General features: G+C 48.4%; 1 pseudogene; it reads right to left on the bottom strand.

The window, feature by feature from the left end:
* Window positions 1-4,945: 4,945 nt before the first annotated feature.
* Window positions 4,946-6,131, bottom strand: LOC147120171 (gamma-crystallin S-1-like; annotated as a pseudogene).
* Between the last annotated feature and the right edge of the window lie 5,596 nt (window positions 6,132-11,727).

The following is an 11,727-nucleotide window of genomic DNA, read 5'->3' on the forward strand; positions in this document are numbered from 1 at the left end:
ACTGTGACTATTTTCTGAATTTGATTAGAGATTGTAAATCAGGGATGTCCAAACAGCTGTTCCTGGGCCACATGTGCTTCCTGAGGCCTACAGTCTAGCCTGTGAAGCTGTCCTACCAATATCTATGTTCCACCAATTGCCCCTGTTTCAATGTTCTGCACCAGGAGGTTTGGAAACAACTGTTTCTCTCACTGTTGTCTCATTGGTGGCTAAATGCAAAATCACAATGCCAAGCTCTATCACTATCAGCAATGTGAGATATATGCAAATTACTGGGAAAATGGATTTAACCTTCCCAGGTGGCCAAAAGATCCATGATACATATCTAGGAAGTCCAAAATTTTGGACACCCATGCTGTAAAGGGTCATCACTCAAATAGTATGTTATTCACTAATCTGGAATATTTTATTACTCCCTTGTGTATGAATGTTTAACATGGGGGTGGAACTCCCAAATCTAGAGCCCCCTGGGTGTCAAGGGCCATACAGGGTAGGATAAGGCAAAAGAGGAAAGCTTTTGTCAGATACCAAGATGTAAATACTGCAGAAAGCCTAGAGGAGTACAGAAAGTGCCGGGGTGAAATTAAAATGGAATTTAGGAAAGCAAAGAGAGGGCATGAAAAAATATTGTCAAGTAAAATCAAAGAAAACCTAAAGCTGTTTTATAAATACATAAAGAGCAAGAGGATAACTGAAGAAAGTGTAGGGCCTATGAGAGACCAAAAAGATAACCTGTGTGTTGAGGCAGATGATGTGGGTATGATTCTTAATGAATACTTTGCGTCTGTCTTCCCAATAGAAAGGGACGATGTAGACATTGTAGTTAAGGAGGAGGAGTGTGAAATATTAGATGAGATAAACATAGTAAGAGAGGAAATATTAAGTGGTTTAGCATCATTGAAAGTAGATAAATCGCCAGGCCCGGATGAAATGTATCCCAGGCTGTTAAAAGAAGCAAGGGAGGACCGGGACCAAAGTCCTTGGGGGAGTGTTTGCTAGTGCTGTTGGGGAGGGTTTAAACTAAAATGGCATGGGGTTGGGAACCTGTGCAGGGAGACAGAGGAAAGGGAAACAAGGATAGAAGCAAAAGACAGGAAGGAGAAAACCAAAAGTGGCAGTCAGAGAAATCAAGGGTTTAAATCAAACATGGCCAGAGTAAATAATAATTCTAAAAGGTCTAAGAGTGTTAAAAAAACAAGCCTGAAGGTTTTGTGTCTTAATGCGAGGAGCATTCGTAATAAGGTGGATGAATTAGCTGCGCAAATAGATGTACACGGATATGATAAGATTGGGATTACCAAAACATGGCTCCAGGGTGATCAAGGCTGGGAACTCAACATACAGGGGTATTCAATATTCAGGAAAGACAGGCAAAAAGGAAAAGGAGGTGGGGTAGCATTGCTGGTTAAAGAGGAGATTAACACAATAGTAAGGAAGGATATTAGCTCTGATGATGTGGAACCTGTATGGGTAGAGCTGAGAAATACCATGAGGCAGAAAACGTTAGTGGGAGTTGTATACAGAACCCCAAACAGTAATGCTAAGGTTGGGGACGGCATTAAATGGGAAATTAGAGATGCGTGCAATAAGGGCACAGCAGTTATCATGGGTGACTTTAATCTACATATAGATTGGGCTAACCAAATTAGTAACAATACTGTGGAGGAGGAATTCCTGGAGTGTATACGGGATGGTTTCCTGGACCAATATGTTGAGGATCCAACTAGAGATCAGGCCATCTTAGACTGGGTATTATGTAATGAGAAAGGATTAATTAGCAATGATGTTGTGTGAGGCCCCTTGCGGCGGAGTGATCATAATATGATCGAATTCTTCATTAAGATGGAGAGTGAAGTAGTTGACTCAGAGACTAGGGTCCTGAATTTAAATAGAGGAAACTACGATGGTATGAGGCGCAAGTTGGGTAGGATGGATTGGGGAACGTTACTTAAAGGGTTGACGGTAATGACAAACATTTAAAGATTGCATGGATGAACTACAGAATTTGTTCATCCCTGCTTGGCATAAAAATAAAACAGAAAAGGTGACTCAACCGTGGCTGACAAGGGAAATTAGGGATAGCATAAGATCCAAGGAGAGCACATATAAATTGGCCAGAAAAAGCAGCAAACCTGATGATTGGGAGCAGTTTAGGATGCAGCAAAGGAGGACAAAGGGATTAATTAAGAGGGGGGATATAGAGTATGAGAGTAAGCTTGCAGGGAACATAAAAACTGACTGTAAAAGCTTTTAAGATATGTGAAGAGAAAAAGATTGGTGAAGTCAAGCGTGGTTCCCTTGCAGTCAGAATCAGGGGAATTATAATGGGGAACAAAGAAATGGCAGTCCAATTAAATACATACTTTGGTTCTGTCTTCACAAAGGAGGACACAAATAAACTCCCAGAGATGTCGGGGAACATAGAGTCTAACGAAAGGGAGGAACTGAATGAAATCAGTATTTGTAGGGAAATGGTGTTAGGGAAATTGACGGGATTGAAGGCCAATAAATCCCCAGGGCCTGATAATCTACATCCTAGGGTACTTAAGGAAATGGCCCTAGAAATAGTAGATGCATTGCTGGTCATCTTCCAGAATTCTATAGACTCTGGAACAGTACCCATGGATTGGAGGGTAGCTAATGTTACCCCACTATTCAAAAAAGGTGGTAAAGAGAAATCAGGGAATTATAGACTGGTAAGCCTGACATTGGTAGTGGGGAAAATGCTAGAGTCCATTATAAAAGATGTAATAGCAGAGCACTTGGAAAACAGTGATAGGATCGGACAAAGTCAACATGGATTTACAAAAGGTAAATCATGCTTGACTAATCTACTGGAATTTTTTGAGGATGTAACTGATAGAATAGATAAGGGAGAACTAGTGGATGTGGTGTATTTGGACTTTCAGAAGGCTTTCGATAAGGTCCCGCATAAGAGATTAGCATGTAAATTTAAAGCACAAGGGATTGGGGGCAAGGTACTGACTTGGATAGAGAACTGGTTGGCAGACAGGAAGCAAAGAGTTGGAATAAACGGGTCTTTTTCCGAGTGGCAGGCAGTGAATAGTGGGGTGCCGCAGGGATCGGTGCCAGGACCCCAGCTGTTCACAATATATATCAATGATCTAGACGAGGGAACTAGATGTAATATCTCCAGGTTTGCAGACGACACAAAGCTGGGTGGGCGTGTGTGCTGTGAGGGGGATGCCGAGAAAATCCAGTATGATTTGGACAGGTTGGGTGATGGGGTAGATGCATGGCCGATGCAGTATAATGTGGATAAATGCGAGGTTATCCACTTTGGTGGCAAAAACAGGAAGGCAGATTATTATCTGAACAGCAATAGATTGGGAGAAGGGGAAGTGCAACGAGACCTGGGTGGCTCTAACCATCATTTTCCAATTCTCTCTGGCTATAGGCATGGTGCCAGAGGACTGGAGGACTGCTAATGTACAGTTGTTTAAAAAAGGAGAAAGGGGTAGGCCGAGAGCTTACAGGCCAGTCAGCGTAACCTCGGTGGAGGGCAATTTATTAGAAAAAAATCTGATGGACAGTACTACTCGTCATTTAGAAAGGCACGGATTAATCAAGGACAGTCAGCATGGATTTGTTAGGGGTCATGTCTGACTAACTTGATTGACTTTTTTGAGGAGGTAACAAGGAGGGTCGATGAGCGAAGCGCGTTCAATTTAGTCTACGTGGATTTTAGCAAGGCTTTTGACAAGGTCCCACATGGCAGACTGGTCAGAAAAGTAAAAGCCAATGGGATCCAAGGGAAAGTGGCAAGTTGGATCCAAAATTGGCTCAGTGGCAGGAAGCAAATTGTAATGGTCGATGGGTGTTTTTGTGACTGGAAGGCTGTTTCCGGTGAGGTTCCGCAGGGCTCAATACTAAGTCCCTTGCTTTTTGTGGTATATATCAATGATTCAGACTTCGATGTAGGGAAGATGATTAAGAAGTTTGTAGATGATACAAAAATTGGCCGTGTGATTGGTAGTGAGGAAGAACGCTGTAGACTGCAGGATAATATCAATGGACTGGTCAGGTAGGCAGAAAAGGGCAAATGAATTTCAATCTGGAGAAGTGTGAGGTAATGCATTTGGGGAGGGCTAACAAGGCAAGGGAATACACAATAAATGGTAGGATATTGAGAAGCATAGAGGAACAGAGGGACCTTGGAGTGGATGTCCACAGATCCCTGAACGTAGCCAGGCAGGTAGATAAGGCGGTTATGAAGGCATACAGGATACTTTCCTTTACTAGCCGAGGCATAGCATATAAGAGGAGGGAGGTTATGCTTGAACTGTATAAAACTCTAGTTAGGCCACAGCTAGAGTACGTGTATAGGTCTGGTCACCACATTACAGGAAAGATGTGATTGCACTAGAGGAGATTTACGAGGATGTTGCCAGGACTAGAGAATTTTAGCTATGAGAAAGATTGGATAGGCAAGGGTTGCTTTCTTTGGAACAGAGGAGGCTGAGGGGAGACTTAATTGAGGTGTATAAAATTACACGGGGCTTAGAGTGGATAGGGAGGACCTATTCCCTTAGCAGAGCGGTCAATAACCAGGGCGCGTCAATTTAAAGTAATTGGTAGGATGATTAGAGGGGAGTTGAGAAGAACCTTTTTTCACCCAGAGGGTGGTGGGGGTCTGGAACTCACTGCCTGAAAGGGTGGTAGAGGCAGACACCCTCATCGCATTTAAAAAGTACTTGGATATGCACTTGAAGTGCCGTAGCCTACGGGGCTACGAACCAAGAGCTGGAAAGTGGATTCGGCTGGATATGTTAATAGACTGTAAATATCCTATAATTACAGTATCTACGACAGAGCCTACAAATAAAGATCAGAAGAGACAAAGACTCAATAAAATCTCAATTATTTATTACTTCGGCTTGATTTAATCATTTGTTTGAACAAATTAAAGCAGCACAGTGAAATTTTAAAAATGCATCATACGACGGAAGGAGCCAACGGATGGACAACTGTCGCCCCAGTCACTGAATCTCCTGTATTCACCGGGTCTCATGAAGTACTGGCGGCCTCTGTAGTTGGGATGTTCATAGAAGTTCCAGCAACCGTCCATCACATGGCAGGAATGAATGTCATGGTAGCGGAAACGATCGTGCACAGATGGACAGTCATCCATGAATTCCATCATCTGTCCTCCAAAGTCAGGCCTCTCTTAAATCTTCATTCTGTAGGAGTTACTGCTGGACTGCAATGGTAAGTGAATCATGTCAGTCAATATGTTAAGCCCCAAAATGGACAAAAGATTTATCACAGTTATAAAACTAGCCAGAAGTTTACAGGTAATTTATCTTTATAGTTTTTAGTATGTTTTCAATTATTACGTGATGCACAAGATGCTCAATGGGTGGGAAGTATTATGGGATATCTTGTTTGTTTACATTTGGTAAAGTGGTTTTAATTAGTTACCAGTGGTAAATTCATGAATCATCTTCATGACGGGAAAATATCGAACATTCCACTTGTCCACTTTCCAGCTACTTGTACTTAATCAATTGAAATGGAAGTCAAGCCTCAATGAGTTATGGAAGCTACTTTTTGTGGAAGTTCTGTGGTGAGTGACATGGTGAATATTTCTTTATTGGGGAGATGAATTACATTGACAAGAATGTCTCAGCCTGTGCAATATTTTAAATATTAATTACCGCTGTGTTGAATGAAGAATCAACCACTGTGGGATTAAAAGTTGAAGTGCTTAATAGTTACATCAGTGTTAGAAGAACAATGAAAACTGAATAAATAAAATAAGTGCAAAACTTACATATGGGTAAGTGCGACATGACCTGATGTTTCATTGAATCCCATCCAGCGCTGGTAGTCAGGATATTCTCCCTAGCTCAGAACATACTGGTATCCAATGTAATTGGGTCTCTCGTACAGCACCCACCAGTCACTCTCAACACGGATGGAGTTACAGCGGCTGAAGTAAGATTGCAGGTCATCACAGTCAGTACTGCACTCGTAGTGCCGACCCTGGAAGTTGCTGTCATCGTAAAAGGTGATCTAGAGAAAAATAATTACTTCAGGTAATATTTCTGCAAAGCAGTACTAAAATAGTATCAGAATATTGCTCAGTAAAGACTTCTTACCTTCCCCATTTTGTTCTGTGATTCAGTGACTGTGACGAGGGACAGTGGAGCTGGGCTATTTATACATCCCTCTGAAAGAGCAAAGTAGCAAAACACATTGGGGCAGTAATTCCTCCCCAAACGCGTGAGTACGGAAGGGGTACTCACGCGTCTGGCCGGAGGAAATGCCGGTTTTCAGCATGCACAGCGCATGCGCTGAAAACCGACATTTCCTCTCCTGTAACCCAAGAGGTGAAGAGGCTAGCGCGTGCGCTGTAGGGGGCAGCGCGTGCGTCTTGGATTTCCTATGTATTGGGGGATTTGCGCATGTGTAAAGGCCTCCGGTCTTTACGCTTGTAAAAAGCACATGTAAGTATTTATTTTTACTGGTAAGCGGTGTTTTAGTGCAATTTAGAATTTTTTTTCCCACAGGTTTATTATTTTAAAGAATCTACAATAAGGTAAGTTTAGTTTTAGGCCCTTTTTATTAAAAATTTATTTTTTTCAAAAAAAAGAATTATTGTTTAAATTATTTTTTTTAAGTTATTTATACTTAATTTAATGATTGGGATGTTTTTTAAAATTTTATTTAAAGTTTAAGTAGTGTTTTGGGGTGCAGTACTTCTCATGAGTTTGACAGTTCTTACTCTCAAAATTATGAATGAAGTTTCCCCTCCCCTGATTGGCTGAACAGTGCTCACCTGATCCCAGCCGGCACATCGCACTAACTACGCCGCTGGGTCAGGTTAGCACAGCGCGCCGACATCAGAACCTGGCCACTGACAGGAAATCCACTGCGGGCCAGGTTTCAGATGTCGGCGCGCAGGGTGAGTGCACATCAGGGGCTTGCATGCGCGGCAAGCCCCTGACACCAAGGTCTGGGCCATTGTTAGTGAAATCACTGTAGACCTATGTAAGCAGAATTGTCCCTGACACCTTCCATCTTTTGTTGCAAACGTCTAAGTTCATTGCTTTTCCACACTGCATTTTGGGCATCTTTGTCTTGTCAAACATTCTAATTGCAGTGAGTGGAACGTTCAGCTGCGTATACAGTTATTGAATGGCTAGTGTATTTTCAAACAATTGGTCTTAAACTCATAACCTTAAAAAAATTGCATGTTATTGCATGAGGTCAAATGGAATGATTGCAACATATCAGGATTTTAACATGGAAAAACATGTGAAAGTGCTTCACTTTGGATTGGAGCGGTAACCAGAAGCTTGATGGGAAAAATTGACCTTAAGCAGGCTTTTAACTGTCCAGACAATTAAAGGGATTTGGGGAGGGAGTACCACAGAATAATACTGCAGCAAATTACAATCATTCTTTGAGATTGAACATACTAAATATCTCCTTTTAATGCCCCCAATATATTCATTATGACAAATCTACGTCAGTTATATACAAACACAAAGTACAGTGTTATTACATTGCTCTGCTTCCATCACATATTCTATGATAGCTTCTAGATTGTGTGCAACTTTATTACAGATGCCTCATGAAAGTATTATTAATTTATTTCTATATTGCTTACAAATCTAGGGACATAGTGTTGTGTATGTACCTTTAAGAGAAGAACTGATTCTATACTGCAGTACCGGCAGTGACCACCCCTGTACATAAAGCCATAGCAGGCTTCTGTATTTCAGTCTTAAGTTACCCTCTGTTCAGCTGCAAGCACGAGCAGAGGGAGCAGCCAGACTTTGGAGAGTGGATTAAAGTGGTGGTCCCCTGACCAGGAAGAGGAGGAGAACGTTGGACCACCACCACCAACTCCACCATCATTACATCAACTGAGGTGCCTGGAGAGAGAGGACAGAGGAGGAGAAGGAGAAAGGAGGCCTACATCAACATCAACCAGGGGAGAGGCCTTTCTATCACTGCCTCCCCAATTTGGCCTCCACTTCAGGAGAGGGAGAGAGGGGAGAGAAACCAACTGCTTGAAAGGAGGGAAGAAAACTTCATCCGGAACATCTACAGGTGGGTGTTATTTGGGGCACTCTCCCAAGACTTTGTATTTTAGGTGGGGGGAGAAAAGAAGAAGCAAGGCCGGATCATCAAGGGGTGTAGTGTGTGTGCTCTTGTTAAAAGCTAGGCCACACACACCACTAATTAGCATCCCTTCTATTGCCTGCCCTGGGAGAGCTTGGAGCTGCCCAAGGTGAAGTCCTTAATTTAATTTAATTACATCGTTAAGACCTGTTGCAGGACTAAGCCTGGACTTCTCCAGCTTTTCCAGGTGAAGACGTCTTCTCCCCCTGCCAGAAGACCACCATCACCAAAGACTTTTTCCATCGGAGAGTGCAACCCTGCCTACACCCACCCACCATCGAGTGGCAACACTGCCCTTTGCGGCCTCCCTCCTTCCCACCCCCCCCACCTCTCTCTCTCTCTTTGTCTCTCTCTGCCTGTCTTTCTAAGGCACCTTAGTTTCATCTATTTTATTAATTGCCAATTGAGCAGAGGGGCGAGGGCTCCTCTCCCAATTTAAATCAATAAGGAGAGAGGTGTGTCCTCATTTTAATCAGCTCCCTCTGCTCAATAGAGGACAAAAAAAAAATATATATATATATACACCGAGGCCATTAACACCTTCAGGCCTGTGACTTGGGGTGAGTGTAGCCCTTAAAAAAAGCACCCCAGAATGGCGACTGCATCTTCGCCGGTGGCGGGGCCAGCCGGGACCTATGCGAGAGTGGTAGCCACAGCCACAGCTGCTCCCGCTGTTCCTGCTGCCCCGTCACCTTTTCGATTAATAACGAAAAAGCTTGGGGTGAAGAGCTACACTCACCCCACTATGACCATCGAGGCCTGCGTCAAGGCCATGGCTGGGGTTGTCGGCCCCTCAGCCATCGTCGCGGCCTCGAAAATGTATGGGAAGGCTGTGTTCTTCCTGGGGTCGGAGCGGGCGGTGTCCCTGGCTGTCGCCAAGGGGCTCACCGTGGGCGGGACCTTCCTGCCGGTGGATCCTCTCGAGGCCACCGCGCAGAGGATCATTATTTCCAACGTCCCGCCCTATGTTCCTGGTGAGCTCCTCCTTCCCCATTTGCGACAACTTGGGGAGGTGAGGTCGGGGATCACGCCCATCCCGCTTGGCTTCCGGGAGGCCAGCCTTCGCCACGTCTTCTCCTTCCGGCGCCAGCTGTTTATCCAGCTGGCGCGGGAGGAGGACACTGAAGGGGCGTTCGTCGTCCTCCACGAGGGGACCGCCTACCGCGCCTTTTGGACGTCGGACGGTGTGAGGTGCCATGCCTGCAGGGAGGTGGGGCACATCAGGAGGAACTGCCCTGCCTCCAAGGCCGCCGGATCATCTCGTGCGGCCGAGGCTGGCGCCGCCGCCGCCGCCCTTCCCCCCGGATCTGCCCGCGCGTCAAGTACGTCTGATGCGCGGTTGACGTCGGGGGCCGATGCCACCAAGGCCTCCGGCGGGGGGGAGGGAGCGTGTCCGGCCGGAAAGAAGGCGCGGGGAAAAAAGAAGCACCTTGGGGCAGGCCCCCCCGTGGATGGTGAGCCCTTGCCCCTTGAGCCCCTTACACCCGCGCTCCTCGCGGAGTTGATCAGGGCAGATGTGAGCGGGAGGGGCCCCGTGCCCGAGCCTGTGGCCGCAACCGCCGCAGCGGTAATGCCAATACCTGCGGCCGGGCTCGGGCCCGAGGAACCCGACAAACCTGCTCCGCCGGAGGGAGTCGAGGAGGAGGCCTTTGCAGACATGGAGGTCTCCCTCGCTCCCTCCGTGCTAAAAAGAAGGCGCGACCCCCTGGATGAGGAGGAGGACCGGGAGGAGGAAGGTCCCTCCGAGCAGGGGGAGTCGTCGCCCGCCGCGGGTACTGCGCCCCCCCGCCCCCCCAGCGCTGTCGTCATCACCAGCGATCGGCAGGGGTCGCCTGTCCCTCGGGAGGCTGAGGCAGATGTGTCTGTCCAGCACGTGCCTCCCGGGGATGGGGATGAGACCCTGCCCATGGGGGGGGTTGCGGAACAACCCGCGGCAGTAATTGAAGTTGACCTTTTATCGGTGTCGTTACCCCTCGCCGGGTCGGGCAGCCTGGGGGCTGGGTCGGGCGAGCTCGAGGATAATGAGCTCGCCCAATGCGACCCGGACGTCTCCCAGGGGATGCTCGTCCTGGTAGAGCTTTTAATTCAAAACCCCCCGTCCGCTGGGTCGGAGGTGGGTGGCGGGGAGGAGGATGTCCCCCTGGCTGCGTCTCTGGTGCCGGACGTACTGGAGGAGCTGGAAATTGTTCTCTCCCCGGTTTCTCCGGTCGTTCCGGCATCTGAGGCGGAGGGGAGCTCTGAACCGCCGCCGTCTTCTGGCCCGGCACCCCTAGAGGAGCCCAGGGAGAAATCCTCTGCCGCCGATCCTGGGGGTGGGATCCGGGCGGAGGCGGGGCTGGCTGGCGCGGCCGAGTCGTTCGCTTCGCACTGCGCGGCGGACGGGTCGGCCGCTGGTGACGACCCCCTGGAGGAGGATGGGGACTCGGTGATGGGCACGGAGGACGATTCGGACTCCAGCGCCGACGTGGCGATGGATGACCTCGTGCCCCTTGCCGAGTCTCCCCTCATTTCCGTAAGGGAACTCCGGGATTTTATGGCCACGTGCCTGGGTCAGCGCAATAAGGTCCGGCTGGCCCTCGACAGGTGGTCGGAGCTGGCGCTGCTCATCGATTCCGTCCGCGCCGCCGTTAAGATCTTGGGCGCGGACGAGGGTGTGAACCCGCTCGAGCTGCGTCGGCTCACAACGTTTCTCACTGGGCTGCTGAGGAAGTGGCGGCGGACCAGCGGCTGCGCTTCCTCGCCCCGTTAGGTGTAGGTAGAGGTTGCACTATGCTTCTGACATGAAGATAACCATAGCCAGCCTCAACATCAATGGCAGCAGGGAGGCGCGCCGCAGATTCAATAACTTCTCGGTCCTTCGGGACGGGAAGTATGCGGTGTGCTTCCTGCAAGAAACCCACACCGTTCCGGGAGACGAAGCCACGTGGCTCCTGGAGTGGCAAGGAGGGGTCAGCATGAGTCACCTCTCCAACAATTCCAGCGGGGTGGCTATCTTGCTGGCCCCGCATTTTCAGCCGGAGATCTTGGGGGTCAAGGAGCACGTGCCGGGCCGCTTGCTCCATGTCACTGTTCGCCTGGGGGGCGTGCCGCTCCATCTAGTGAACGTGTACGCCCCTCAGACCAGTGCGCAGCAAGTGCGCTTCTTCGAAGAAGTGTCCGCTCTCTTGGGCTCCATCGACGTGGGCGAGTGCGTCATCCTCGGGGGGGATTTTAACTGCACCCTCGAGGCGAGGGACCGTACGGGTCCCCCGCGAAGCCCGGCGGCGATGGAGAAGTTGAGGGACCTGGTTGGGTCCTTCGACTTGGTGGACGTCTGGCGAAATCTCCACCCCGACTCCAGCGCCTTCACTAGCGTGAGGTCTGGGGGAGGAAGGTCCAGAATCGACCGCCTCTACATTTCCCGGGCGTTCGTCTCCTGCGTTCCGGCAGCTTCCATGCGGCTGGTGCCGTGCACGGACCACCACCTGGTGTGGGCGGAGCTCGCTCCGCTGCGCGCGCGGGGGGGGTCCGTGTACTGGCATTTTAACAACCTGCTGCTGGAGGACGCACGGTTCCGGGATTCGTTTCGTCGAT

The sequence above is a fragment of the Somniosus microcephalus genome, chromosome 4 (genome assembly GCF_052327205.1).
Source record: "Somniosus microcephalus isolate GS21.2 chromosome 4, FLI_Smic_1.0, whole genome shotgun sequence".
NCBI lineage: Eukaryota > Metazoa > Chordata > Chondrichthyes > Squaliformes > Somniosidae > Somniosus > Somniosus microcephalus.